The following is a 27,668-nucleotide window of genomic DNA, read 5'->3' as shown; positions in this document are numbered from 1 at the left end:
GCAGGCGGAGCAGACGGGAGCTGCTCCGCAGCCAATCAGACGCGCCGAGGGGCCCAAGCCAGGGCTCCCGGCGCGTGCCAGTCAAGGCGGCTAGCGCTGTGTTGGGGGGGGGGGGGAGGGGGGGAGGAGGGGGGGCGCGGGCTAGAGACTGAAGAAATTACAGTGCAATTAAAAATTTACACTCACGCACTAAGCCAGGTTTAAGTAGCGTTGAGACTGAGACACAAGCCCCCCGAACCACCCCGAGATGATGCAAGTTAGGACTGACAGTCCGATTCCACTCCCCACTTGTGGGAAAGAAGGCAAGAGGGGAGGGGGCGCCCTGGCGGAGGCCGCACTGGCAAGGCCCAAGTAAAGACGGAAATGTCAACGCGCACTTTGTGTGTCTAAGCTCTCGCCTGCGCAGCACAACTTCAGCTGGAATCCATCATTCTCGCTCGCAATTTTATCATTGTTTGTGTTCTACCCAGTTCCGTTTCCCCAGTGGATTCGGTTTTACCCACTCCAGAGTCACATTGAGGAGAGGGCGCGAAAGGACAACTCCTCTGAGAGGAGAGAAATAGGCCTCTATGTCCAGGTCTACACCCACAGACTTGTTGGGAGGGCCTGGAGCCTGCGCATCCCGCTATTTTCCCCCAGAGGTCTAAGTGACTTCCTAATTGTCGCTCTGGCCTCTGACCCAGGGGGTAATACAAGTGCCACTCACACCAGAAGCTTCTAGTGGTAATTGAGGGCACCCTTTGTACCGTTTCGCCAGCGCCTAGATACCAGGTTAACCCAGTTGTCAAATACGACTAAACAGTGGGAAGTGCTGATTATCTGCCGGGTTTCGCTGGGGGCTGGCGTGGGGGTGGGAGGCATCAGCCCATACAACACGCTGCACGAAGCCGCTTATTTTCACGTTGTAACAACTTTGGAAACAGAGACCGGCGTGAGCTGCGTCCGCCCCCACCGCCACCCGCGCTGAAGCTGCAGCTTGCTCGGCTGTTTGTTTAACCGGGTGAAGATTTGCATGTCACGTTTCACCCTGGAGTCGAGTTTTCTTGCCCCAGCTTCAACCCGCTCCCACTCCAGAGCCCCTGGGCCTATAGAGGCTCTTTTGCACAGCAAGGGCACCGTGTTGAGAGATGGGTTCCTCCATCCAGAGCCCAGCTTTCCTGGACACGCTCCAGGAGCCTCTCTCGGGGACCTCCATCCGCGAGTGCGGGGGACAAGGCCACACGTGGGCGCCTCCACATTTTGTAGGCTGAAAGCATCATGAAGTCCTCTCCGGATCTTGTCGGTGTGAAAAGAGGTGTCCTCAAACTGACAACTGCGCGTGCTAGAGTCCCTCAGCAATCGCTGAGCTGTTTGTTTTTCTTTCTGGATCTCACTTTGTCTTTCTTCTTCAGGGCAGTTGGAGCTGCTTTTGAACCAGAAATGCCAGCGTCCTCGGACAGACCTGGGTACTACGGGTTTAATGTACCACATTCCCCTCCAAACCCACATCCTGCTTTTTAAGAGACATTGTAAACCACAACCTCCAAATGCTTGGGTGCAAAAGAGTTGTTGCGGAGGGGAGTAAGTGAGCACGAGTGGAACTGTGCCCCCAGTGTTTTCTCTCCTCTTTGCAATATCTCTTGGCCCAAACGTGCGACCACTGTGGCTCTTCTCCCGGCCCTAAGATGGAGCCTGCGTGCGTCTCAGTGCACTCGGTGGGTGGGAGGGCTGTAAGGATTGCTTTCTTTGCTTATCGTTATAACACCTTCGCTCTGAATGGTGCCCTCCCCCACTTTAGTTTAAGGTGGCGAAAGCACCGAGGAAAATGTGACAGAGAAAGAGGGGGAGAATCGGGAGACTAGCGCGGCGAAGCTGGAGCACTGAGCCCTGGGGGATTGTGGTGGAAGTCCGCGGGGGGAGGAGGGAAGGTGTCAAAAGCCCCCCGGGGCGGGGGGGGGGGGGACTCGGGGTGGAAGGTTAAGGGAGAATCCTGGCAGACTGGAAGAGCCAGAAAGCCCGGCAGGGGGACCCGGAGCCGTTCCCAACAGGTGACTTCTGCCCTGCAAGGGGAGACCGGTCTCGGCTTCCAGTAGAGTCTCCGTGTCGATTTACTAATAGAGGGATTGTTAAGTGGCAGCGAGGCGTTTCCGACTCACCCACCGCAGCCCGGTAGGAGAAGCGCAGAGGTTTCCCCTTACCACCTCCTCCCCCACCTCCAACACACCCCCTCCTTAAGGAAACCTGACAACGTAATAAATAAGACAATCCGAAAAGCCACTTAGCACTAGTGACATTTTCAAGTCAACCATTTAAAACAGCTCACGCTGGTACCTAGGGCTCCGGGAGCCCTGGTCGCCTTCCTCTTCTTCTCCTCTTCTCCTCCCCTCCCCCTCCTGCCGTTTTCAATGTGGTTCCAGCTGTCAGACTCTCTACGTGGGTACTCGGATATTCCTTTAGATACACGCATCCGGATCACAATAAAAGTTAGGGGAATCTTCCAAACGAACGCAGGCAGATACCCCGGCCACTTTAACTCTAAGGTGGGGCCCAAGGAGATCTTTCCAAAGAGGTCCAGTTTTTTTTTTTTTCGTGTGACAGATTTTTTTCATCCTCTAAAAAATCTAGTTTTTAAACAAAGATCAATGTGTTATGCTAAAGTGTTGAGCTGACTGTTAAAACATTTGGGGAAATAATGACAATGTAACAAAGGCCTGGTTTGGAGTGAATCATCACCCTTTTAAAAGTTAAAGCAATTTTCGGGAGAATAGCTTTCAGCAAACGCTTTACATTATTCAAAACGGCCAAATAATGCTCTATTATAGCGCCTGAATGCTGCCAGTCAGCCCCTAAGTGCAATTTGTGCAAAGGCCCCGGTGCCTTATCTCCACTTCTTTATAAAGAGGTGAATATAAAACAATTTCTTCCAAACCCAGACAGAGAGCACGAAAATTGCTTCCCTTTCTGCAATCAGGGCAATTTAACTGGAGTGCAATTAGCACTATTAAATGTCGATTCTGCATAAACAAATCTGACTGAGCAGCGAAAGTGGGGTGAGAACCTCATATACACTGAAACTGATTTTTTAAAATTATGTATCCGGGTCCTTTACAATTGATCCGTGACGTTTTCATCTTGGAATATATTTACATCGTAAATACACTATGGGAAATCAACATAATTTTTTTTTGCAAAAAAAAAATGCAGTAGGAATCCTAATAAAGAAGAATAGGGTAATTAAAGGGAAGAGTTCACACTTCCTTTGAACAAATATTGTTTCTCCCATTTTGCCTCTCCCGAGAGCTTTGATCCGAGCAACTGCTCAAGTTGCTGCATTTAGAAGGCAAAGCCGGAGAAACAATTCCGTCATTAGCGCTGATCCGAAGGATTGGAGCTCCTACACTACAGGAAAAAAAAAAAAAAAATGCTTCTCCCCGATGCACAGGAAACAGGGTGGGGACGGGGAGGACCAGCTATCTTCGGAATAATTCGAACTATTAGGTGGCTGTCCAGTCTCCCTGGGGCTTCGGCCAGTCGCAGAGTTAGCAGCGGATACACAGCACCAAGGTGGGGTGAGGTGGTGCTGGGGAGACTTGAGGATGTGGGCGGGAGGGGAGGCGCTGGGGGAGGAGGAACCGAAGGTTTTCACACAGGCCCTGCTGGCTGCTGCCAAAGCCTCGACCACCAGGACCGAGATACCCCGGGGGCGGGGACAGGGGAGAGGGAACAGAGAGGAGCCCGTAAAAAGCATTTATCTGACCTGTCCTCCTCCAAACTGCCTTTATTTACTTATTTGGTAAGCCATAGCGCTCCCTTTTTTAATCATTTGCTCAGTTAATTACGCTTTTCATTTGCATGATCTACACTAGAGCAGTGATTATCAGGTCAGCACGGTGTGGGAATTGGGGAGATACATTAATAACTTGAGTTAAAAAAAAAAAAAAAAGGCTACCCCTGTGTACCATAGTCGCCTGCCATGAACAAGGGCGAAGGAAGCGGGTACAGACGGAAGCGCCTGTTGAGTGCAGTGAATCCTTTCCACAGTTGGAGCTTGCCAGTTGTGGGTGCAAATGAAATGCAGCTTTTGATTAGAAGGGAATCTTTTATAGCTAACACATATTTATGTTTTAAAAAGCGCCAGCCTTGAGATCAAATGAATGGAGAAAATTAATTGAAAATTGAGGAACTCTCCCACAATTTCTGCTGAGCTTTCATTTAATACTTGTTCTATAACACCCTAATGCCAGCCCAACCCTGGCAAATAAAAGAGCCAGGAAGGATATTTTCTCTGCCTCAGGAGTGTTACTCCTATTTAGAGGGGGCAGGAGATGCAAATCCCTCTTGCCTATAAGGTCTACTCGAGAAAGTGAAAACCCCTAGTCTATTAAGTACACTCCAAACATTTGCTATACAACTAATTTTCTGCTGCTAGATGTATCTGGGCCTCATATTTTAAGCCTGCCTTGATCTGTTTATCTGAGCCAAAAATGCATTAACAATTAAAGGAAAGACTCTGGTGTGTCAAAGGAAGGAAGGTGACTGTAGACTGTGTGATGATTTTAATGACTGCAATTATTGGAAGATTATTCAACAACATCATAGATTTGTTTACTGCATTACTCGGAAACTATGGGGGGCCTATTCAGATTGGAGTTTTACCTTCCTCCCTCCCTTACCAACTACCACAGAGGGGTCTTAGACCTAAGCAAATGTGTCATTCAATGTTGGCTTTCTTCTTTTTAAGAGCATTTCTACCAAAAACGAAGCACAATTTGTTGCCTTAGCCTGAACTTAAATGGAACCACCTTTGGAACATTAAAGTCATCTTTTGAGCTAATAGTAAAACATTTTAAAAGCCAAAGGCCAGAGGATTCTGCTCATCATTCCGCTCCCCCCAGCCAGGGTAGCAGTTCCTTCCGTTTTAGTCTTTTGTAGGCAGCTTTTGAGAATACTTCCAACTTTACCTCTTCCATCCAGGGCTTGGAGGAGACATTACAACCACACAAGATGTTACACAAGAGTTTAGGCATGTCTCAAGGATTCCATGTTGGAGAAAGTTTGGCTTTTTCTTCCTTGCTTTTAGCATGCCCCTCCCCCCATTTATTTCCTATCCCAACTCCTGGTGTTACCAAGTTAGAAATAAGTAAATGAAAAGAAATGTATGACTAAGAGAATACCGGTTTGCAGCTAAGGAAGTTTTTACTCTACATACAGATATAAGTGATGCAAATAAGGAAAGTTTCTCATCTGATATAAGCAATAATCAATAAATCACAGCCTGGGCTTTGCTCATTAGAGAATTACTAATTTACTAAAAAAAAAAAAAAAAAAAGACAATTATAAATTTGGAAGTAGGCTTTGAAAAGAAAAGAAAAAAAAAAGAATAGTAAATATCTCCAGTTAGCCCCCTTTCTCCCTCCCCTGAGGCACTGAGACTGTGGCCTGGCCACTGCAGTGCTCTTCCTTGGTCTGTGATCACCCAGTTTCCAGATTAAGGAGGACTTGGGCTGGAATGAAACCTTCCCCGTTCAAACAGGAACCTGCAGAACTCTGCAAGTGGCAATTAGGAGCCTATTACAAGCCATTAGATTGATCAATGTACCTTAAACAATGCGAATGATTTATACGGCTGATTTATGTTGGGGGGGGGGGGTGGAGAGAGTGGACGACTCCAGCTTTTTTATATCCGTTGCACTGTTCTGGAGAAGACCCGGGTTCAGCCTCTGTTCATCACTGCTTGGAACCAATTTATTTAGAAAACTTTACAAGCACAGATACAGGCTCGCCTGGCTCGTCCGGTGGGTGGCGAGATGCACATTCTTTGCCCCTTTCTCTACTTTCTAAGGAAGAGCTTAGAAAGACCAGGGCCAGGAGGAGCAGCCGGGGGTCACAGCAAGCCACTCCCCTAACGGAGGACACACCGCCCGAAGCGGTCCCAGCAGCCTTCCTTCCCCCGGTCTGTCCCCGGAGAGGGAGAGGATGACTTACATACTTGTTTAACGGAGTGTTGGAGAGCTGTGTGGCCTCCTAATTACGGCAGGAATACAGAACCATTAGCCCTGGAAGTTTCAGGCGTGACTCGGGGAGCAGCAGCTACACAGCTCCTCGCGTGCACATGACGCGGGGGTGGAGGGGTGGGGTGGGAGCGGATTCTGCGGAACAGAACTCCCAGCTAGGGCTGACTATTTTGGCTAATCTGGAGAAGACAAAATTACAACAGAGTTGAAGCCATCAAAGCTGGCCCCCGCCACCCCTCCTCCCGCCCTCCTCCCTGGCCCAAAGTCTGTTTGCAGTTGTCTTCTCCTCTGCAGACGCTCGCCGGTCTTCTCACGACAAGGAAATTCCTGCCAGTTTTTCCAGAGCCTGCAAGGAGAGGACAGATGCACTTCACACTTCTCAGAGGAGAATTCCCTTTGTCTTATCTCCCCCTCCCCCAGTCGGCTTCAGCTCTGCGACGAGGAAGACTCAGCCCAGGGAAAGATCCTGGGCGCGGAAGGGGGCGTTTGTAACCGAACCCCACGCCCAACTCTGCCCCTGCGGGTCCCTCCTCTTCCTCCTTCCTCTTCTTTCTCTTTCCCAGGCTTCTCTCTTCCTTTTCCCCCTCCCTCCTTCCAATCCTCTAGATCTTCTTACCACTCAAGTCTTCTCCCGGGTTCCCGCTCCCAGAGTTGGGGCAGGCACCGCTTATTCCCCAGCCTTAGTGGTTTGGCGGGAAAGGGCTTCGTCCTGGCTTGTTCATGGATGTCTGGAACAAATCCTTGCGTGCGTGCCTAAATGTGGAATGGGAAACATAATGCGTCGATAATGAGGCACAGAGGGAAGAGGGGGAAAAAACAGAGAAACCACTTGCTTTGGGAAAAGTTGCTACCTGGGTCCTTTGCAGCCAGTGTGGGATGGGAGCCCAGGATTTGCAAACTCTTCTAGGTGGGTCGGGATTTCACACACCCACATCGTATTACTACTGCTGCTGCTGCTACTACTACTACTACTACACACACACACACACACACACACACACACACACCCAGCTGCTCTCATCTGCCCTTTATAACCCCACATCTCGCTGTCCTGAGTTCTTCTCTGAATTAGTTCCTTTCAATCCTCTGCTTCCTAGGATTGGTTTCTCAGGGCCTTCCAGGTCAGTGAGAGGCAGAGGAAGAAGGTCGGTTATAAGATTCCTACCAAGGACCCAGGTACCCCTGGGCTGCGATATCGCCGGGAACAGGCCTCTCCTAGGGTCCACACGGTCGTGCTTTCTGGAGTCCTGCCACTCTGGAGTCCAACCCTGCGTGCTGGCCTCTCCTGTCACACCCACCGATGGATGTCACACCCACCCCCATGGCGAGGCCAGACTGACACCTCCACCCTGACTCGCTTCTTGGAGTACACACGGGGGAAGAGGGAGGCTCCGCACACAGTAGACACGTGCGCCTCCTCCTGCCTTCCTCCCTCTGCCGCACGCAGAATGCACATTGATGACACAGACACACTTACTCGGGCACGCGCCAGCGGCGTCCACCGTCCTTCCCAGCCAGGCGGCAGCAGGCGAGACGGCCTCGAGGCAGGTGACACCGCCGCAGGGAGGCGGGCTTGGCGCCCGAGATGCCTACCTGGGCGCGGAGATGTTCAGGTCCCCCAAAGCCCGCTGCGGGCCTCCCCGGTCTCGTGGCCGGCGGTCTCGCTGCTGCTGGGCCTCGCCTCAGCCTCCTGCCGCGCTCCCGGAGCGGACTCCCGCTCCGCGCGGGGCTCCGCACCTCCGCCCGCGTAGCGCCCCCCACCCCCACCCCGGAGCTCCTCTCTTCCAGAAGGCTGCTGCCCGCCCGCCTTCCATAGGCTCAGCTACATCTGGGATGCATTGCCCCCTAATTGTCAACCCCATTATTGTGATCAAGCGAACGTCGCTAATCTCTACATTTATTGTGTAGGTAAATAGAGGCTGCGTTTAATCAATACGCAGGGCCCCAGCCCTCGCAGCGCCAAGTAACTTAAGTCAACGGTGAAGATTTCAGTGTGTGCGTAATTATAGAGCACGCGGAATATTCACTCCAGCCTAATCCCGCAGCTCTCCTCGGACCCGGGGTAGCGGGAGGAGGGAACGTGAGGACTCTCCACCCTCCAAGGGATCGAGGGACGGCTCCCTCCGGGGAAGAAAAGGATTTTGTGGCAGTGACGCCGCGCACCCGGCGCAGGGGCATGCGGCTGGACTGGGGACCGTTCTCACTTCCCAGCGGCCAAATCCCGCGCTCGGCGCCCTCTCCCTGCGGCCTTTTGGATCCCGCCACTCCAAACGAATCTGCCGCAGGGAGGAGGGTGGTTCCGCGCTCGTTAGGTCCCCGCCGGGCGGGAAAACCGAGGGCGGGGCCCGGGAGGCGGGTCGCCGGGTGCTCCAGTCGCCCGGGCCTCCGCGAGCTGTCTCCCTTTCCCCGGGCTGCTCCCTTCCCCGCCGGAACTCCCGAAAAGGCCAAGCCTGGGCGCGCAGAGAGCGGGCTATTGGCGCTTCTTCTTAAATAGTTATTGTTTCTTAATTATGAGGACTTTAGCCCAACCCGTGGGAGAGGATCCGGGATTCGCAGCAGGGGATGGTCAGGCCTGGGGAGGTTGGCTCTGGAGACGGTCGGTGTCGGCTCCAGACTGCAGCCTGGCTGCTGGAGTGGCCTTAGAGTGAGGGCCTCAGGGCCACGGAGGGGAGAGGGTCGGTTGGAAATCTTTCCGGTGGCTGCTGAAAGAACCCGAGCTCTCCCGACGCTCTGGAGTGGAACCCAGGAGGTTAACCCTACAGTTTGAGACACTAACGCTTTCTCCTGGAGCGTTTTGTCGCTGGCCTTTCGCGTTTCTCGTGGTGCCTCTTTCTCCGCTCCATTCCCAGGAATGTTGGATATAAACAACCAATAACTCCGGGTGTAATCAGATACCCGCCTTTTTCGTGGAGTTGTCCCGCTTTATTTAAATAAGCTGGATTCTAAAGTCAACTCATCATTTGCAAGTTTAGGGTGTCGGGCGCAACCACCGAACTAAATTACAGCTGGAGCTTGAATGAAGGCCGACAGTGCTGGATGGCAGCTGGCTGTTTTTAATTTTTGGAATTGAACAGCCCTCCTATAAGGTATCTCTGCTTTCTCTTTTCCTTAAAAGTGGAATAGCATTTAGAACAAGAGGAAAATTAAACACAAATGTCAGTACAATCCTCAAATCCTTTTTCTTTCTATTACTTCTTCCCGAGCCTCTTCTCTGCAGGCCCCAAGCTTCCATCCAAGCCCGTGACTCTCCTCATCAGATATTTAGAACTTTCACCACCCTGGCTGCAAATCAGTCACAGGACAGATAACTATGACTTCAGACTCTTTTGATTGGAGATGTCAACTTAACTTGTGGGGGGCCGTGGTTGTTTTTAAGGTACGACAAGGAAAAGAAAGGCAAAGGAGCTGATGGCCAGGACTGCTGGGCCCTTTGGGACTTTCAGGAGCTTGGTATGAGAAAAGGTCCACCACTTAATGCTGTGATCTTGGGCAGACCAGGAAACTTCTGTTTCCTCCCCCTCTAAACTGAAGCTAATCATTTAGATTTGAAAGGATTGTTCTAAAAGCTAAATAAATTATATAGGGCTATCCTATATGTAAATATGCTAAAAACTTAATAGTTGAGCTCTAAAAAAGTTCTTGCCTTCTGTTTTCCACTGAAATAGCATTCCCACCTAAAACTTACTGGGGAGCTAAAGCCCAAATCAACAGCTACTGTAAGACAGAATTTTCATTTATGTGTGGAAAGCACAGGGTCTAGTACAGAATTAGGCTGGGTAAAGATAAATGCGGTAAGAGCTAAGGGCTGCCTGTCTTGGAAGGAGTAGGGTTAGCTGCTCCAATCAGCAGCACGTTTCATGGTCTGGCTTTCACAAGTCTGCACATGGGAAAGAGGAGGCCTTGTCTCTCCTAGAGATGGCTACCATTTATCCAGCACTTATTATATGCCAGGCACTCTGCCAGGTGCTTTACACACAGCATCTCATTTAATCCACATGATAATCTTATCAGGTGAGTATTACTGCTATTTCCCTTTTTAAACTTTTATCATGGAAAATCTCAAATATGTATTTAAAAGCAGAGACAAGACGATAAATGAGCCCCTCTGTGTTCATCACCCAGCATCAACAATTGTCAGCTCATAGCCAAGCTTGTTTAATCTCTAGCCCATCCACTTCCTCCTCCCTTATTTTGATGCAAATCTCAGACATCATATCATTCATTTGTAAATATTCCAGTTGGTCTTGAAACAGCAAGACTCTTTAAAAAACCCAAAATCATAATACCAGGTTATAATCATGCCTAAACACATTTGAAATAACTCCTTAATATTATCAAACATCTAATCAGTGTTCAAAGTCTCCCCAGTTGTCTCCTAAATGACTTTTTACAATTGCTTTTTTTCCTTTCAAATCAGATCTAAGCAATACCCACACATTTAGTCTCTCCAGTCTCTTTGAATGTATAGGCCCTTCTCCCTGTTTCTTTCCTTGCAATTTATTTATTGAAGTAATGATGACATTTGTCCTGATATCTTTTTTTATAAATGAAGAAACAGGATCAGAGAAGTTAAAAGAATTTAGTAAAAGGTAGAAAAGGAATTCAGTCCTAGTTATGTCTGACTCCAGAGTCCAAGCCTTTACTGACTTTATCATATTCCCTTTAAATCAAGTGATGAAAAGCAAGACACAGGAAAACACAATCACCCATAAAAGATTTGAGAACACGCATGACTCTCCTAAGTAACCAGTTCCTTTACCAAGTGCCCACACAGAAAACCATTCACTTAAAACCCAGGCAGGGTTTGAAGTGTGGGAAAAGAAATTGAAAACAGGATAAGTCAGTATCCTCCTTATGTTTCGAATCTGACTAAATAAGCCTTGTATGCAAATGTATCCGTAACATGGTGACGGGGGTTTTTATTTCCAACAAATATTTAGCAAGGCAAAAATATTTCTTGAATCTACCAGTTGCTTTTTCCTCTCTTCTCCTCCTTGAGTTTCCTCCTATCCCCCCCACCTTTTCCCTGTCCTCTATAGCTAGATAAGGAGAAAATATCTCTTTTAGGTAGTTATTTTAAAATACCAGTCAAATTAACAATTTGGTAGTTTGATATGTGATATCTGGCTTTTGTTACAGTAGTTTTGAAACCACAGTTACCCTAGCAACTGAATACATTTTTTTCTTTTAAAAAATTTTAGCTGTCGAGAAAAAAAAAAAGAAAAGAAAACTTCTTGCCAGAATTTTCCCATAATAGCTTCCATTAACTGCAGTGACTTCTATTGGAGAGGCCAGCACTGCTGTCTCCTGCTGTCACCAGTCATTCACTGATCTAGCAGATGTTTTGTTTGATAAGGCCAATTTGAGCTTTATAAAACATTTATTTTTTCACCTCCAAGGAGCAAATACCAGTAAGGATGGGATTCAGCATCTATCACTGGATACCATACAAGGGCCTCAACCTGCCGGTGGAGTTTCTAGGTGAGAAGAAATACTAAAACAAATCTAAAGGCTTCATTTATTTTTTCTTTAAAGAGGGGGATGGTTAAACACATTAGATCAGTCCCTAGAGACTTAGCAAGAGGAAAAAAGTGAGTGGAAGAGCCAATAGTCTACTATGGAATCTTTCTGGAAAATACCTTGTAGATGCATGCCCAAAGAGGGTGATGATGCTAGTTGGTGAGATGAGGGAATGAGAGAGGGAGTGATGCACATTGCATTGAGTTTTATAGAATTGATAAACTGTGTATTAGCATTTCAAGGAGGTGAAGCAGAGAAGAACAAGCAAGGGGAAAGGTGTCCATTAGGGCTTTTTGGAACAAGTAGACTTTGAGGATTTGTGAGAACACTCCCTTGCTTCTCTCATAATTATGCTTCTAATGCACATAACTCAAAATTACCCTTTCTTTCCAAAAGACAAAACAAAACAAAAAACCAACAACTGATTGTATCAAATTACAAATATCAGGGCACCTGGGTGGCTCAGTTGGTTAAGCTGATTTCAGCTTGATTCAACTCTTGATTTCAGCTCAGGCCATGATCTCATGGTTCATGAGATCAAGGGATCAAGCCCCACATCAGGCTCTGCACTCACAGTGCAGAGCCTGCTTGGGATTCTCTCTCTCCCTTTCTCCTTGTCTGTGCCCCTCCCTGCCTCAAAATAAATAAATAAACATAAAATAAAATAAAATTACAAATATTCAAATCCTTTCTCTTCAGTAAAAGGAAGTTGGTTCAAGACCTGGGGCTATGGTGTGAGTTAATCAAAAGAAGTAGTGGGTAGTTCTGTTCTTGTTGGTGAGATGCCTCCTTTTTTTTTTTTTTTTAATTTTTTTTTTTTTAACATTTATTCATCTTTGAGAGACAGAGAGAGACAGAGCATGAGCGGGGAAGGGGCAGAGAGAGGGAGACACAGAATCCGAAACAGGCTCCAGGCTCCGAGCTGTCAGCACAGAGCCCGACGCGGGGCTCGAACTCACGACCCTGAGATCATGACCTGAGCGGAAGTCGGCCGCTCAACCGACTGAGCCACCCAGGTGCCCCGAGATGCCTCCTTTTATGAGTCTCCTGTGGAATTGTTTATTTTGTCATTCTGCAGAAGACCAAAAAAAGAATTCCAGTGCAGGAAGTCCCCCTTTGCAAAATAATGGCTCAACAAAATGAAGGTTTCAGTCCTTCCACTTTACTTGAGATTGCCCTACCTAGGTAAAATATTTTGATTTGAGGAATTACATTTGTAGCCAGGATGAGAACTAAAAAGAGAGGAAGAGAATGTCAACTCCATTTGCAGAAAATGTAATTTTTCTACAGTGAACTCACCCAGAACAACAACAAAATGCTTGCAAATATATGCACAGAGTTCTCTAAGTCAAAATAGAAGGGGGGAAAAAAAAGAGCCAAACCAGCAATATCCCAGTTAGGGCTTTTTCTTAAGGACTTGAACAACTTAAAAAATGTACTGCTTCTTTTTTTTTCCCAGCTTTTTTGAGATATCATTGACATATAACATTGAGTAAGTGTAAGGTATACAAACACGTTGATTTAAAGCACATATATATTGTGAAATGGTTACCACGATGAGGTTAGTTAACACACCCATCACCTCAGGTAATTACCACAACTATACTCACCATCTGTACATCCTTTGATCCCCAGAACTTACTCATCTTATAGCTGGAAGTTTGTACCTTTCCACCAGCATCTCCTCATTTCTCCCCCAGCCAGTCAGTCAGGAACTCAGCTAGACTACAGTGAGGATGGATCACTTGTCTCTGCTCCACCATATTTGAAGCCTCAGCTGAGAAGACTCAAGACCAAACTAGAATCTTCTAGATGAGTCTTCATTCACACCTCTGGCACTTGATTGCTGGCCATCCGCCAGGATACCCATTTGTGGTCTCTCCATATGGTGTCTCTGCATGGGCTGATTTGGACTTCCTCACAGCATGCTTGTGAGTTCTTGGAGTGAGTGTCCCAAGAAAGCAGGGTGAAATGCATGGCATTTTTGTGATCATTCTGCACTGCTCTGTTGGTTGGGGCAGTCACAAATGTTTGCCCAGGTTTGAGGGGGAAAGGACATAAACTCTACCTCTCCATGGGAGAAATGTTTAGGCCACTTTGTAGAAAGAGCACTTAGGATCCGAAATACTGTTCCAGCCTCTTTTGGGGAAATACTGTCTGCAATAATATATGTATATACATGTGAAAGGAGCTTCCTAATAGTGCAGAGAACTGACATCTAAGGGCCACTTTTTACCATCTGTGGCAGTTGAGAATTAAAGTTTTTCCTCAAAGACTGAGATGTAAAGCAGGATTTTATGTATTCCTTATGCTTTCATTATTGGGAATTCCTTTCCATTAGTTTCTTGGAAGTGTAAAATTTGCAATGTTTTAACATTTTGCTCTCACCTGCAACATTTGTAAGCACACTGCAGCTCTTTTAATTCTCATCAGCAGATAAACAACATCAAGTCCAGACATTTCCATACCTCAGGGAATTTCTGTTTTGGCTCAAAACACTGCAATGAGGATATTGATCTAATAACTCCATTACTGACGTCTCTTTAATATAAAATTTGACAGACTGCTTTAATAGAGAACTATTTACAATAGGAAAAAATAATGCTCAATCTCTCGATTGTGCATTCTTTTCTATTAGCTTCTATTTGTTAGAAATCAGCCTCCATCTTTGAAAAAAACTTTAATAGTTTTCTTTGTTACTGCAGGTCTTTTTTTTAATTTTTTAATATGAAAAGAGACTGAGGAAATGTCCTAATGTTTGGTTAACAAATTAAAAACCCATGTTTAAATGCTTTAATATCCTGGTCCTATTTCACTGTGTCATCAGGGGTTGATTTGCCAGCTGTAAAATTACATAAGAAATCTTTTAAATGTAGAACTGTTGACAATATTTGAACTTCTGTATATATACTGTGATCTTCTGATAATGACTGCATCAATTGTGACAGCTCACTGTAGCTCACCCAGACTAGCTCTGAAATCAGGGATGCATTTACAGAGATCTGAGAGGGGTCATGAGGCTGGGTTTGATTTCAGTATCCAGTGTTTTTTATAAACTCAACCGTTCAGGCCTTTTCCACCCTTCTCCAAATCCTTTCTGCAAACTTTGAACGAAATACCTCTGTTAAGAACCAAACCATTAGTATATTTGGATTGCCTATCAATTAAGAAGGTAGGAAAGATGTTGATTGTATAGCCAGGACAGGCCTAAGGGAAAGGAGTTTTGGAAGTTGACAATCTGTCATTTTAAAACATTAAGTTGAATGTGATACATCTCAATTAATAGGTATTTTAGATGAGAAGGCATTAACTCAGAGCTAACCCATTTTTCTATGTGCCTAGCTCCACCATAATTGAGAAATAGAGAAAGCAGTGCACAGAAATGCAGGTGAGAGCAAGGTGGGATTCATTTGGCTACCTGTGTTAAAATGATGGGAAACCAAGATAAATATATTGGCTTCAAGTTTAGAAAATCGGAGTTTACTCCTTTAAAATAATTTTTTTTTAAGTTTATTTATTTTTGAGAGAGACAGAGTACGAGTGGGGAAGGGGCAGAGAGAGAGGGAGACACAGAATCTGAACCAGGCTCTAGACTCTGAACCAGCACAGACCCCGATGCGGGCCTCGGGCTCACAAACAGTGAAATCATGGACCTGAGTCTGAGTGAAGATGGATACTTAACCAGCTGAGCCACCCTGGCACCCCCGGAAGTTTACTTCTAAACTGATATGATGACTCCATGATCATCAGAGATCTGACTCCTCTCTTGATGCCCCACCTATTTTACTTAGTACACAGCCTTATAGATCAAGATGCTCAAGGTCCAGCTACTGATTCTACATTCTAGGCAGCAAAAAGGAGGAAGGGCAAAGAAAACATACTCTCTCCCCTTAAGAACACTTCCCAGGAGCTACACTCGACACTTGAGTTAACATCTCCCGTAATAGAATTTACTCACATAGCCACATCCAGGTGCAAGGAAGGCTGGGAAACAGTCTTTCTTCCACATGGCTCTGTTCCTAGTTAGGAAATCTGTAACCAAGGGAAAGGGGGAGACGAGACACAGGATGGCAAATAGTATCCACAAAATTAGTGCTTTGTGTGAGGAGGGAAGATCTAGAAACCAAGAACCTGTTAACAATGCTGAGACAAATTTATACTACATTTGTAAACTTCATTCTATCCAAGTGAACGTCAAGAATTATATGTAAATGAGACAAACTATTATTGACGTTGCTAAATATGAAAACAGCAGTGTGGTTATATTAAGATAATGCTCTTACTTTTTAAAGATTTATGTTGAGTACAAAGAAATTAAATAACGTGGTCTCTGATTTGCTTAAAACAGTTCTGCAAAGAAAAAAAGTTGGTGGGATGGGGGAAGATGAAGGAAGGAAATATGGTCAAAATATTGATAATTTTAAATTTTGGGTTAGAGGTATACAGGAATTATCATCATCACATTATTATTTTTTTAACGTTTATTTTTTGACAGAGACAGAGCATGAATGGGGGAGGGTCAGAGAGAGAGAGACACAGAATCTGAAACAGGCCCCGGGCTCTGAGCTGTCAGCACAGAGCCCTACGCGGGGCTCGAACTCACAGACTGCGAGATCATGACCTGAGCTGAAGTCGGACGCTCAACCAACTGAGCCACCCAGGCGCCCCATGATATTATTTTTTAGAATGTTTGAAACATTTCACAATAGAAAGTTCTTTGTAAATAATCAGTATCAACATTTCTAAATCCTAAATGATAATATGAGTTCCTGATAGCCTTGGCCAAATTACTTAATATTTCTTAGTCTCAGCTTCTTCATATGTAAAATGGAGATGATGATACTTGTCCTAACCAGTTAACAGTGCTGCAGTGAAGGTCAAATGTAAAAATGCCTGTGAAAGTGTTTTGGAACCTATAATGTAGTATGGTATCAGTTATTGTTAATGATATGCTTGCTGTCATTTTTGTTATCACTATTAATGTGAGGGCAGAGGCCACATCTCATTATTCACTGTTGTGGCTAGTAAACTGCCTGACACATAATAGATAGGAAATGAATGTTGGATGAGTAAGAACAAAAATTGTTAAGAAAAAAAAATATGTATTGGGGTGCCTGGGTGGCTTAGTCGGTTGAGCATCCGACTTTGGCTCAGGTCATGATTTTGCAGCTGGTGAATTTGAGCCCCGTGTTGAGCTCTGTGCTGACAGCTCGGAGCCTGGAGCCTGCTTCGGATTCTGTGTTTCCCTCTCTCTCTGCCCCTTCCCCACTCTCACTCTGTCTCTCTAAAAAATAAAATAAAAACACAAAACAATTTAAAAAAAGAAAAAAATATCTATCTGAAATTGACAGGGACAGAAGGGACCTGAGAAATAGTCCAATAACTTCGTATTACATATGAGGAAACTGAGGCCCAAAGCAATTAAATGACTGGCTTAAAGTGACACAGGGTGGCAGAGTTTCAGTATAGTGAAAGAGGCAAAGGCAGAGTCAGGCTTAAAATCACAAGGGAAACACCAGAGACCCAGAGAGAATTTTATTCCCTTTCTAGCTACCTTAGGAAAACGTACCATAATATAATTCTGTTATCTCTTGTTAAAGTCCCAGGGAACAGTGTATTTTGTAGCAGCACTCAGATATTTTTCTTTTAACTACTGTTTCCAAACAGGAGGCTAACCAGTGGGGACTCAAAAATCCTTTTGTTATGCAAACGTGTTGGCTCTGATAATGGCCCCTATGATAAGAATTGGTCTTCGGGGCACCTGGGTGGCTCAGTCAGCTAAGCGTCGGACTTCAGCTCAGGTCACAATCTCTCGGTCTGAGGGTTTGAGCCCCGCGTCGGGCTCTGTGCTGACCACTCAGAGCCTGGAGCCTGTTTCGGATTCTGTGTCTCCCTCTTTCTCTGACCCTCCCCCCCTTGAAGTCAGGCAGTCTGGAAAAAGGTATGACTTTAGAAATTTACAAAAATAGGCATAGATGTCATTTTTCTGTGTTTTCCAAAGCTTTCCTATGGCCAATAACAACATGGATTTCTATGTTCTGGCTATTAAGCTCTTTGCATATAGCAGATCATTTAATTCTTATAACTACCCTATGAGACATTATTACTCCTACTTGATGGATAACATAATACAGCCTTGGGAAGGTTAAACGGTTAAACAGCCTGAGAGCACCTGGGTGGCTTAGTTGGTTATGCTTAAGCATCAGACTCTTGATTTCGGCTCAGGTCGTGATCTCGCTGTTGTGAGATCAAGTCCCACACCCAGTGTGGAGCCTGCTTGAGATTCTCTCTCTCCCTCTGCCCCTCCCCCCTCAAAAAAACAGAAAAAAGAGAGAGATTAAGTAGCCTGATTGAGGTCTGTCAGCCCTAAGTGAGGGAGTGTGGTTTCAAACCCTGTCCATTCTGACTTCAAGGCCAGTGGGAGGTATTAAACACTATGCTATTTAGTCTCCCCAAATGCAGAAGCCCCTGTACCCTGCAAATAGCATTGCACATCTATTTGGAGGCACAGAAAACAACAACAACAACAACTAACAATCTCAACTTAAATAAGAAATAGAATTTTCATTTGCAGTTTTTATGCTAAAGCAGGTTCATGTGAAATCAGAAAGCAGGAGTCAACAAACTTTTCCTACCAAGAGCCAGAGAGTAAATATTTTAGGCTTGTGGGTCGTATGGTCTCTGTTACAACTCTCAGGTCTGTCTTTGTAGCTCAAAAGCAGCCAGAGACAAAGTGTAAAATGAATGAGTGTGGCTGTGTGCCAACGAAGTTTTATTGATAAAAATAGGTGGCTGGCCAGATTTGTCATAGAGAACTTGGAACCAAGCCAGGACTTAGCAAAAATGCACTTTGTTCCAAAGGACAGTTTGATGTGTTGTCCAAATCCTCTCATACACAACAACAACAATAATAATCATGCACATTATAATGATTCATATATGCTACTAATAAAATATATTTTTACAAGTAAGGCAAAATTATGACTATCACACAAATATTAAAAAAATACATATCAAAGATTTTATTTAACTCATTAATGAGGGAAGCAGTAAGAGGTTAAAACCCTTTCAAAGAGGAATCCAAGGAACAAACACGCATGGCAGCATTCAGAAATGCTGAAATTAATTTGCTAGTAGATGAAATACTGATAAATATTTACAGGGAATAAAATGTACAGAATCATTTCCTCTATAGGCTAATGGTCAATGGCGTGTTCACCAGACACAATTTATTTATAGGACTATAAGAATATCCATCACCTGGGGCATGTGGGTGGCTCAGTCGGTTGAGCATCCAATTTCAGCTCAGGTCATGGTCTCACGTTCGTGGGTTTGAGCCCCACATCAGGCTCTGTGCTGACAGCTCAGAACCTGGAGACTGCTTCGAGTTCTGTGTCTCTCTCTCTCTCTCTCTCTCTCTCCTCTCCCCTCCCCTGCTCACCCTCTGTCTCTGAAAAAATAAAATGTTAAAAAAATATATATCCATTACTCAGGAAAGTATTCACAATGTGAATAATAATAAAAAATGTATAATATAATAATTTAAAAACTGTAAGATGTGTGAAGAAGCAAGAAAGCTATAAGGAGAAAAATCAATCAATAGAAATGGGAGAAAACTAACACAGATGGCAGAATTCAATAGGCAAAGACATTGAGTTATCACAACTGCATTGCCTATGTCCCAAAATGTACTAGTAATTTTCAACAGAGGAGTGCTCTCTCCCCCCAGGCAACATTTAGCAATGTCTGGAGACAGTTTGGTTGTCACAATTTGGCAGAAGTGGTGCCATTGGCATGTAGCGGGGAGAAGCCAAGGTTGCTACTAACCATCCTACAGTGTGCAATGACACCCCCCACGACACAGAATTGCCCAGCCCAAAATGTCAGTAGTGCTGAGGTTGAGAGGCCCTGAACTAGAGGAAAGATTAAATGTGTTAAGTAGAGACACGGAAGATATGAAAAGACACAAAATGAACTTACAGAGATGAAAGCAATGACAGAGATGAAAAATACACTGGATAGGATTAATTACAGACTGGATATTGCAGAAAAAACAGGAGTGAACTTGAAGACATGGCATTATAAACTATACACAATGAAGCCAGACAGAAACAAGTCTGGAGGAACAAAAGGAACAGAGCACCAGTGAGCTGTGGGCCAACTTCAAGTGGCCTAGTGTATACATACGTAACTGGAGCCCTGACAGAAAGAGGGGTGGGAGTGACAGAAAAAAACCCTTAAAGAAATAAACCCAAAAGTTTTCCAACTTTGGTAAAGACTAGATCAAAGAAGTACAACAAACCCCAAGCACAAGAGCATGAAGAAAATACCAAGGCAACATCATGATCAAATTGCTTAAAACAAGTTATAAAGAGAGAATATTAAAAGCAACCAGAGAAGGACAAACAAAACAAAACAAAACATGACATACACAGAGGAACAAAGATAACGATGACAGAACACTTCTTAACAGAGACAATGTAAACATTCGGGCACCTGGGTGGTTCAGTTGGTTGAGCATCCTACTTTGGCTCAGGTCATGATCTCACGGTTCCTGAGTTCGAGTCCCACATTGGGCTTGCTGCTGTCAGCACGGATACTGTTTCAGATCCTCTGCCCCGCCCCCCACCCCTGCCCCTCCTCTGCTTGTGCTTTCTCTCTCAAAGATAAATAAACATTAAAAAAAAAGGAAAAATGTAAACAAATTTTAAAAAGCGACATATTTAAAGTACTGAAAAACAAAAAGCTATCCAATATATACTACACTAAAATACCTTTTAAAAATGAAGGAAAAATAAAGACTTTTTCAGGCATTAAAAACCTGAAGTAATTTATCACCAGTGTTAGCCACATTGTAAAAAATGTTGAAGGAAATCTTTTAGGCAGAAATATGAAACTACCAAAAAGAATCAAAAGCATTGGAAATGGTAATAGAGGGAAATGTGTTTGATTGTTCCCTATTCCTTGAATCTTCTAAAAAGATTACTTTTTAAACAATAACAACAACAAAATAATGTAATGTGGGGTTTACAACATATGTAGAAGTGACACGTGTGACAGCAATAGGACGAAGTGATGGTTTACTTGGAAGGGAGTCTAAGGGGGGGTTGTCTAGGAACTCTTGTCTATGACTGAATGAAGTTATTATGCTTAGGAGAAGTATTAGAAAATTCATCTGGCCTAGAGGCTGAGTCAAGCTCCCCAATTTGGTAAGTATAATATTTATCTCCTAAGGAAAATAAAGAAGGAATGAAGGTATAGACCGATTTGTACAGGGGCTTAATATGGATTTCCTCAGCAATAATATAGGTCATTGATTCTCCTTTTGAACATCCTATCCACTGGATCCACAAGCCATCAGTACAGCAGGCTTAGTAGACAGGACTGTCCTAGGGTAGACTGAGATTGGGGAACAGGCATTCAGGAAGGTTCTCCTTTATGGTATATGGCAAGGAACAGACCAGCAAACTGGCCTTCTGAAAGCCAGGAGGACATGGCTACTAGAATACTCAGATGGGGAAGCCCAATCTGGATTAGGGATGCTGCTGCCCCAAATGAAGCTAATGGGCAAATAGCCACCCTCTCCACAAGGCCTGGGTCTACTTCTAGAAGTCTTTTTATTTGTCCCTCACTTTGGGAACCCAGAAGTAAGTGGTAAATCTCTTCATAATCACAGGGAGGCAAAGATATTCCTAAATATAAGACCAAGGCCAGAAATGAGGAATGTGGCCTCATTTACCAGTCACTGGGATTCACCTTGTGCCAACATTGTATTACCTAATGTTTTCATAGACTTGACCAATCATTTTGATATCGTGTAGATACAGAACTTGAAATAATTTGTCTTCAAAAGTGAAGCTGCAGCATTTGGCCTTAAAGATGTCAAACCTAGAAACTGTAAAAGTTGGATTCTCAAAATAAAATATAACTGAAAGGCGGACTAATTATCATGTGGAGCTTCATTAGCTATAAAATCCCATAGAAATTGTCTGGGTCCTAGGGCTTCTGTTGGAAATAACTGAATTATTCGTACAAACTCATAAACACAAATTAATTCCTCACTCTATACAGTACTCTGAGAATTAGTAATGTTTTGACCAAAAATGACAATTCCCTTAAAAGTTAGCACGTGGTTTTTATTTGGAGAGACAAGCTGATAACAGTCTTAATCTGAGCACATCAAAAGTCTTTTCCATGAACATGGAGAAGCTGGCTATATTATGTTCAACAACCTGTTTGTTATCACTCTTCCAAATAAGTGAGAAGGTTGTAGGTAAAAAAAAAAAAAAAAAAAAAAAAAAAAAGATTAACATCAATGACATTTCTTCATGAGCTATGTTTTTATCTAAGCCATTTGGACTCTAGCTCTGCATCTGGATTTTACGTATATTGCATAGCTACTGTGCTACTCTGCATGATTACTGTACAAATGAGATTTTGCTAGTTACCTTGCGATAAGCATGCACAAATCTTAGTGGCTTACAACAACAAAGGTTTATTTCTCACTTATGGAATGTGTAAGCTGTGGCTCTGCTCAAGGTGTGTTCATTTTGAGATCCAGGTTGAAGGAGCAACACCTATTTAGGACACTCATTATTATGGCAGAGTGAAAAGAGCATAATGGCTGAACCAGGCAGTGGCTCTTAAGCTTTCATTTATTTAATTTTTAAAAAAAAATGTTTATTTATTTTGAGAGAGAAAGAGAGAGAGCGAGCATAAGTGGAGGAGGGGCAGAGAGAGAGAGAGAGAGAGAGAGAAAATCCAAGCAGGCTCCAGTGCTGTCAGCGCGGGGCTCCAGGCGGGGCTCAAACTCATGAGCCATGAGATCATGACCTGAGCTGAGATCAAGAGTCTAATGCTTAACCAACTGAGCCACCCAGGCGCCCCTCTTAAGCTTTTGTTTAGATGCTACAGGACAATTATGCCTCACATTTCATTGGCCAAAACATATCACGTGGTTAAACCTAATGTTAACAGAGTGAGGAAGCATGTGCCTCTCCTAGGAGGGGACTGCAAGTCACATGGAGATGCGTAGGATATATAATTCTCTTACAGGAAGTGTGGTGAATAATTAAGAACAATAATGCAATCTTCCAGTTATTAAATGGGATGCATCTGATGAAGAAGTAATTCAACAGACCTGTTCTGATCATTCAAATAAGACGGACTTGATTATTTATGCACTATCCTTGCAAATTTCATCACTACACTTCCAATTTAAGAATTATGAAACCTCTAGGGAAATATGAACCATTGTTCCTAAGTGCATTTGTGTGTTGTGGGTGGAAAGATGGAGGAGAAATGATTCCTTAACAGGACCAATCACTAACTAGTTAACGCCAAAGATAGTGGTGATTCTGTATAACAATAGTGCTCCAAAGCATTTATTCCCGCACAGGTTCTTTTTAAAATGTATGGCAGCCACCACCATTCACAGTTCCTATCACTGTCCTTTAAACTTTGTCCCCTACTCAAAATCTTTTCTCAAGAAGAGCTGTCATTGATTTTTTTTTTTTTTTCCAGTATTCCATTGAGATGCCGCACGGTCTGAAGCTGAATGTCAGCAATTCTTCTGGCTGCAATCATCCCCACACCTTCGCTTTAGCTCATCACGTAGGAACCAGTGGTTATCCTGATGTCACGAACATGTGCTGGGCAGGAACTATTTTTGAAGAGTTCTGCTACCATACAGATTTTGTAAGTCTCCATTTGTGATTCAAGAATTTTGATATGATGTTTGATTTTATAGTTCTTTGAAAGAGACTGAGCTCCACCACAATTTAAGGACCTTCATTTTTGTCTGTTGCCTGATTCTACTCTCTTTTCCAGTTTCCATTATGATATGATGGTCTTCCTGATATTACTGTTATGTTTTCTTTATTAGCGCATGTGAGACTTTAACCCCCACTCCCATCCCACTGCCTGTAGAGAGAAAATTCTCTATCATTATTACTGGATGAGATGAGTTAGCTAAGAGATTCTGAGTAATGGACAGACCTGAGAGAGTAGGCAAAGGTGAGATTATTCATTGAGCTTTGAACTTGCCAGTTGTCTTTGCCAGGCACATGAGCGGAAAGTTCAAGGTTTCCAGAAGATGAAAACCAGCCACTGAGTGGATGATCTGACAGAGGCATAAGCTTTGAACTTGAAAATCAGAAATTCGTCTTTCCCCTGGCAGGATGCTGACGTAGATGGAACACGTGCTATGAAGACTAAGATGAATGCAATTGCTGAAGAAGCAAATGTTCCTTAAAAGCCTTCTCAATCCACCAACAAAGGGCTTCAGCAGTCCCAAAAGGGACTGAGAAGGGTCTAAGGTAAAGCCCCATCTTCATCAGTGTGAAAGAGATGACTGGCTGGTCAATATAGGATTCCTCCAACGAGCTTTTAAACCAGAGAGGAAACTCCCCTCCTTCTGTATCTAGGGGATTAGCAAAAGGCAGAATTCAAGAGACAAGGTGGCTGATGGCCCTGGCAAGGGCATTGGGCCCACATCCTGTGATAAAAACCAGCACATGGTTTCTGGAAGAGACGGAGAATTCTGTCAGTTCTGATGTTGGTGCCTGTCCAGATATGTTCAGGCTAGCAGTGTGAGCAGTTTCACCAAGTATGTAAATCAGGCTGGGCAGGAGTACAGCATGGACGTGGGGACTGTGTTCGTCAAAGCCAATCCAGGATTGAAAGCTAGTTGCTTAGATAAGAAATTTGTGCTCTGTCAACTATAAAAAGGTAAAGGGAAATTACATGCCCCTCCCTCCAAGGAGGAGTTGACACTCTGGTTAGATCTCAAAAAACTTCTTAGTTTACAATTACCTGTAGGCAAGGCCATTGTGATTAAAGTCACGCCTTTTCTTTCTTTTTTTTTTTTTAATTTTTTTTTTTTAACGTTTCTTTATTTTTGAGACAGAGAGGCAGGGCATGAACAGGGGAGGGGCAGAGAGAGAGGGAGACACAGAATCGGAAGCAGGCTCCAGGCTCTGAGCCATTAGCCCAGAGCCCGAGGCAGGGCTCGAACTCATGGACCGCAAGATTGTGACCTGAGCTGAAGTCGGACGCTTAACCCACTGAGCCACCCAGGCGCCCCAAAACATGCCTTTTCTTCTCCTTCTTGCTTTCATAAGGTAAGCTGACATGACTCCTGCTCAAAACATTCAGATATTTTGTCCCTTTTTGGTACTTTCTCCTCACTCATGCAGCAGAAGGAACAAAATGAACCGAGGCCTGCCTCCTTGAGAAGCCTGGGTTATCTTTCTTTCCATCCTTTCTCATCAGATGCTTTAGTTCCTGGGCTAAGTCCCTTGCAGAGAGAGTATAGTCTTAAATGGCCCAGGTAAAGCTATATTCTTAAGCAGTTTTGAAAATCTTTCTTGTGCCTTGGAAATTTCTATGAAGAACATGATACACACCACACTGAACCTGTTCATGTCCTAGCTCAGTGTCATTCTATTGGTTAGGCAGAATTCACCCTCCCACAGGCAACATCAAAGAGAAAAAGAAGCAGGATTTTCAGGGCTACGAAATGTGTTCAGTGGTGTTCAGATTCCAGGTTTACAAACGGTAGGCTTTCATTTGTTATGAGTGTTTGCTCAGGATCATGATGGGATAAGCAATAAACTGGGCAGTGGACTTATAATAAACACATCGGATAATCCGTGCTTTACAGGTGTTTCACATATAAAATTCTTTCATGTGTAAGCCTGGGGAGAAAATGGATGTTCCACAGCCCTTCCTTCCCAGCAGGCCTTTTCTTTTGGAGAATAATGAAAATATATTGTTGCCTGCACATTCCCTATTTCTGCTCTCAGAAAGATTGTATCCAGGTGGCATGTGATTCCAGAAGGTCCATTTGATGATGGGTGAATGCTACAGATTAATTTGGCTAAATTTCTGGAAGTTGTGCCCAACTCTCTTGTCCCTTTTGAAGTGATGCACAGGATGGCAATGTGCTGCTGGCCTTTTGCAGTCGACTTTGTGACAGATGAAAGGACCGGCGTCATGTAAATGACGATAGTGTTCAGACTTCCCATACATGGCTCCCATAAGAACAGATCTGTGTTAGCCAGACAATGATTCATAAGTTGTAGTGGAAACAAAAAAGGGTGAGAAGATTAGCAGTACAACATGAAACTCTCTTTCAGACTTTCCGACTCAGTCGTGGGCCACGGTAAGGGAGAGTGTCATTATGGGGAGCTAACGGCTAGAATCACTGGGTGTACTGACATCAGGAATCTCTCACTTTGTGCCAAGATCCATCAGCCAACATGGTAACCCTAGAATTCAGCTGTTCACCAGAAACTGTACTGTTAATTTGATGGCCTTGTCTGTTGGGAGCAGGAAGAGAGACATGTAACATTGAATCGAGAACATTGCTGGGTATTTCAAAGGAAGACCATGAACTGGCATTTGCCACTTTCAGATTCCTTATGTCTGATTTATGACACAGTTTAGATCTGAAAATTCTCAAAAAATATAAGTCATGAGTATAATTACTTCAGGTAAACATCTTTGTTCATGTTGCTCAGATCTTCATGATTTGTTTTTTAGTTTAACTGAAATATATTTCAACATTCAATATTATTGTAGCATCATTACACTCAAGGTTCAGAAGTGAAGATTTCTTTTCCTGGGATTTCTTGCTTTGAGTGATGGTTGGGGCTCAATATTATGTAGCTGAGCCACTGACTATATCAACACTTATAAGTCCACAAATATTTATTGAATATATAGTACTTGAATTGTAGGCTCAAAAGTGAACTAAATAATGATTCCTGTTGCAAAAGAGGTTAAGATCTACATGTCAAAATATCCTGATGAAATGTCAAAAATGTGATGTCCAACACCAAGATGTTTGCAAATTAAACTTTTTTTCCAGAGTGTCATCATTGTGGGATAATATAATTGTAGCTTTCAAATATTGGTTTGTGCTTAGTACCCAATTCTGTTCAATTTTTTCAAGTTTAAACAGTCGCCTCTCTTCAACGTTTTAAAACCCATGTTATTAATATTAATAGAGTATTTCAGTTCTCATAATACTCTGCTTGATAAAGATACTCGCCAGGCATTTGCATTCCTTTTAAAAAGAAAATTTATAAAGAATTCAGTAAGAAAAATCAAAGAAAAAATCATAAAGTTCATTCTTCTAAAATGTACAATTCGGTGGTTTTTAGTGTATTCATAAGATTGTGCAACAGTCACCACCATATAGTTACAGAATATTTTCTCACTCAAAAAAGAAACCCTGAACCCATAAGGAGTAATCTTCCATTCCCTTCTGCCCCAGCCCCTGGCAACCACTTATCTACTTTCTGTCTCTATGGATTTGCCTATTCTGGACATTTCATATAAACGAAACCACACAGTATATAGCCATTTGCATCTGTCTTTTTTCACTAAGTATAATGTTATCGAGGTCTGTGCATATTATAGCATGAATCAGTACTTCATTCCTTTTTTTTTTTTTTAAATGTTTATTTATTTTGAGAGAGAGAGAGGAGGGGGGCAGAGAGAAAGAGAGAGAGAATATCCCAAGCAGGCTCTGTGTTGTCATTACAGAGCCCGATGCAGGGCTCCATCCAGCCAAGGGTGAGATCATGACCTGAGCTGATACCAAGAGTCCCGTGCTTAACCCACTGAGCCATGTAGGTACCCCAGTATAGCTTATTTAGAGAAATGTCTATTCAGGTTCTTTGCCCTTTTCTGTCTTGTTTTTTTGTTTTTGTTGTCTTGTTTTGTTTTCTTGCATTTTTGTTTTTGTTTTTTAATTATTGACCTGTAAGAGTTCTTTATATATTCTGGATACTAGACCCTTATAGATACATGGTTTGCAAATACTTTTTCCTATTCTGTGGACTATCTTCCCTTTCTTGATAGTGTCCTTTAAAGGACAGCAGCTTTTAACTTTTTTTCTGCCATAACTTCATTGCTTCCATTTGGCCCATGGCTGGGGAGAGGGCTCCAGGTGGTTACAAAGTTGCCTAATAGCTTCAGGCCGAGGCTCAGAGGCAGCAGTGGGATGCCAGAGCGGCCCCTGAAAGGCCACTGGGTCCCGGAGACTCCTAGTGGGGCTTGAAGGTGAGCCTTTGAAGAGGTACTCACCCAGCCAGCCTGGGGGCAGCCAGCCTGCGCAGGTGAGTCAGGTGGTCACCCATCTTGATG

General features: G+C 43.9%; 1 long non-coding RNA gene across 1 annotated transcript; it reads left to right on the top strand.

Moving 5' to 3' along the window:
• Window positions 1–8,773: 8,773 nt before the first annotated feature.
• Window positions 8,774–23,887, top strand: LOC122241374. Its single transcript, XR_006221480.1, has 4 exons — window positions 8,774–9,079; window positions 11,393–11,474; window positions 23,037–23,210; window positions 23,692–23,887. It is a non-coding gene; the product is annotated as an uncharacterized LOC122241374 (long non-coding RNA).
• Window positions 23,888–27,668: the final 3,781 nt, after the last annotated feature.

This window comes from Panthera tigris, chromosome C1 (assembly GCF_018350195.1).
Source record: "Panthera tigris isolate Pti1 chromosome C1, P.tigris_Pti1_mat1.1, whole genome shotgun sequence".
Taxonomy (NCBI): Eukaryota; Metazoa; Chordata; class Mammalia; order Carnivora; family Felidae; genus Panthera; species Panthera tigris.
Note: the sequence above shows the minus strand (reverse complement) of the source record. Positions and strands in the feature narration are given on the sequence as shown.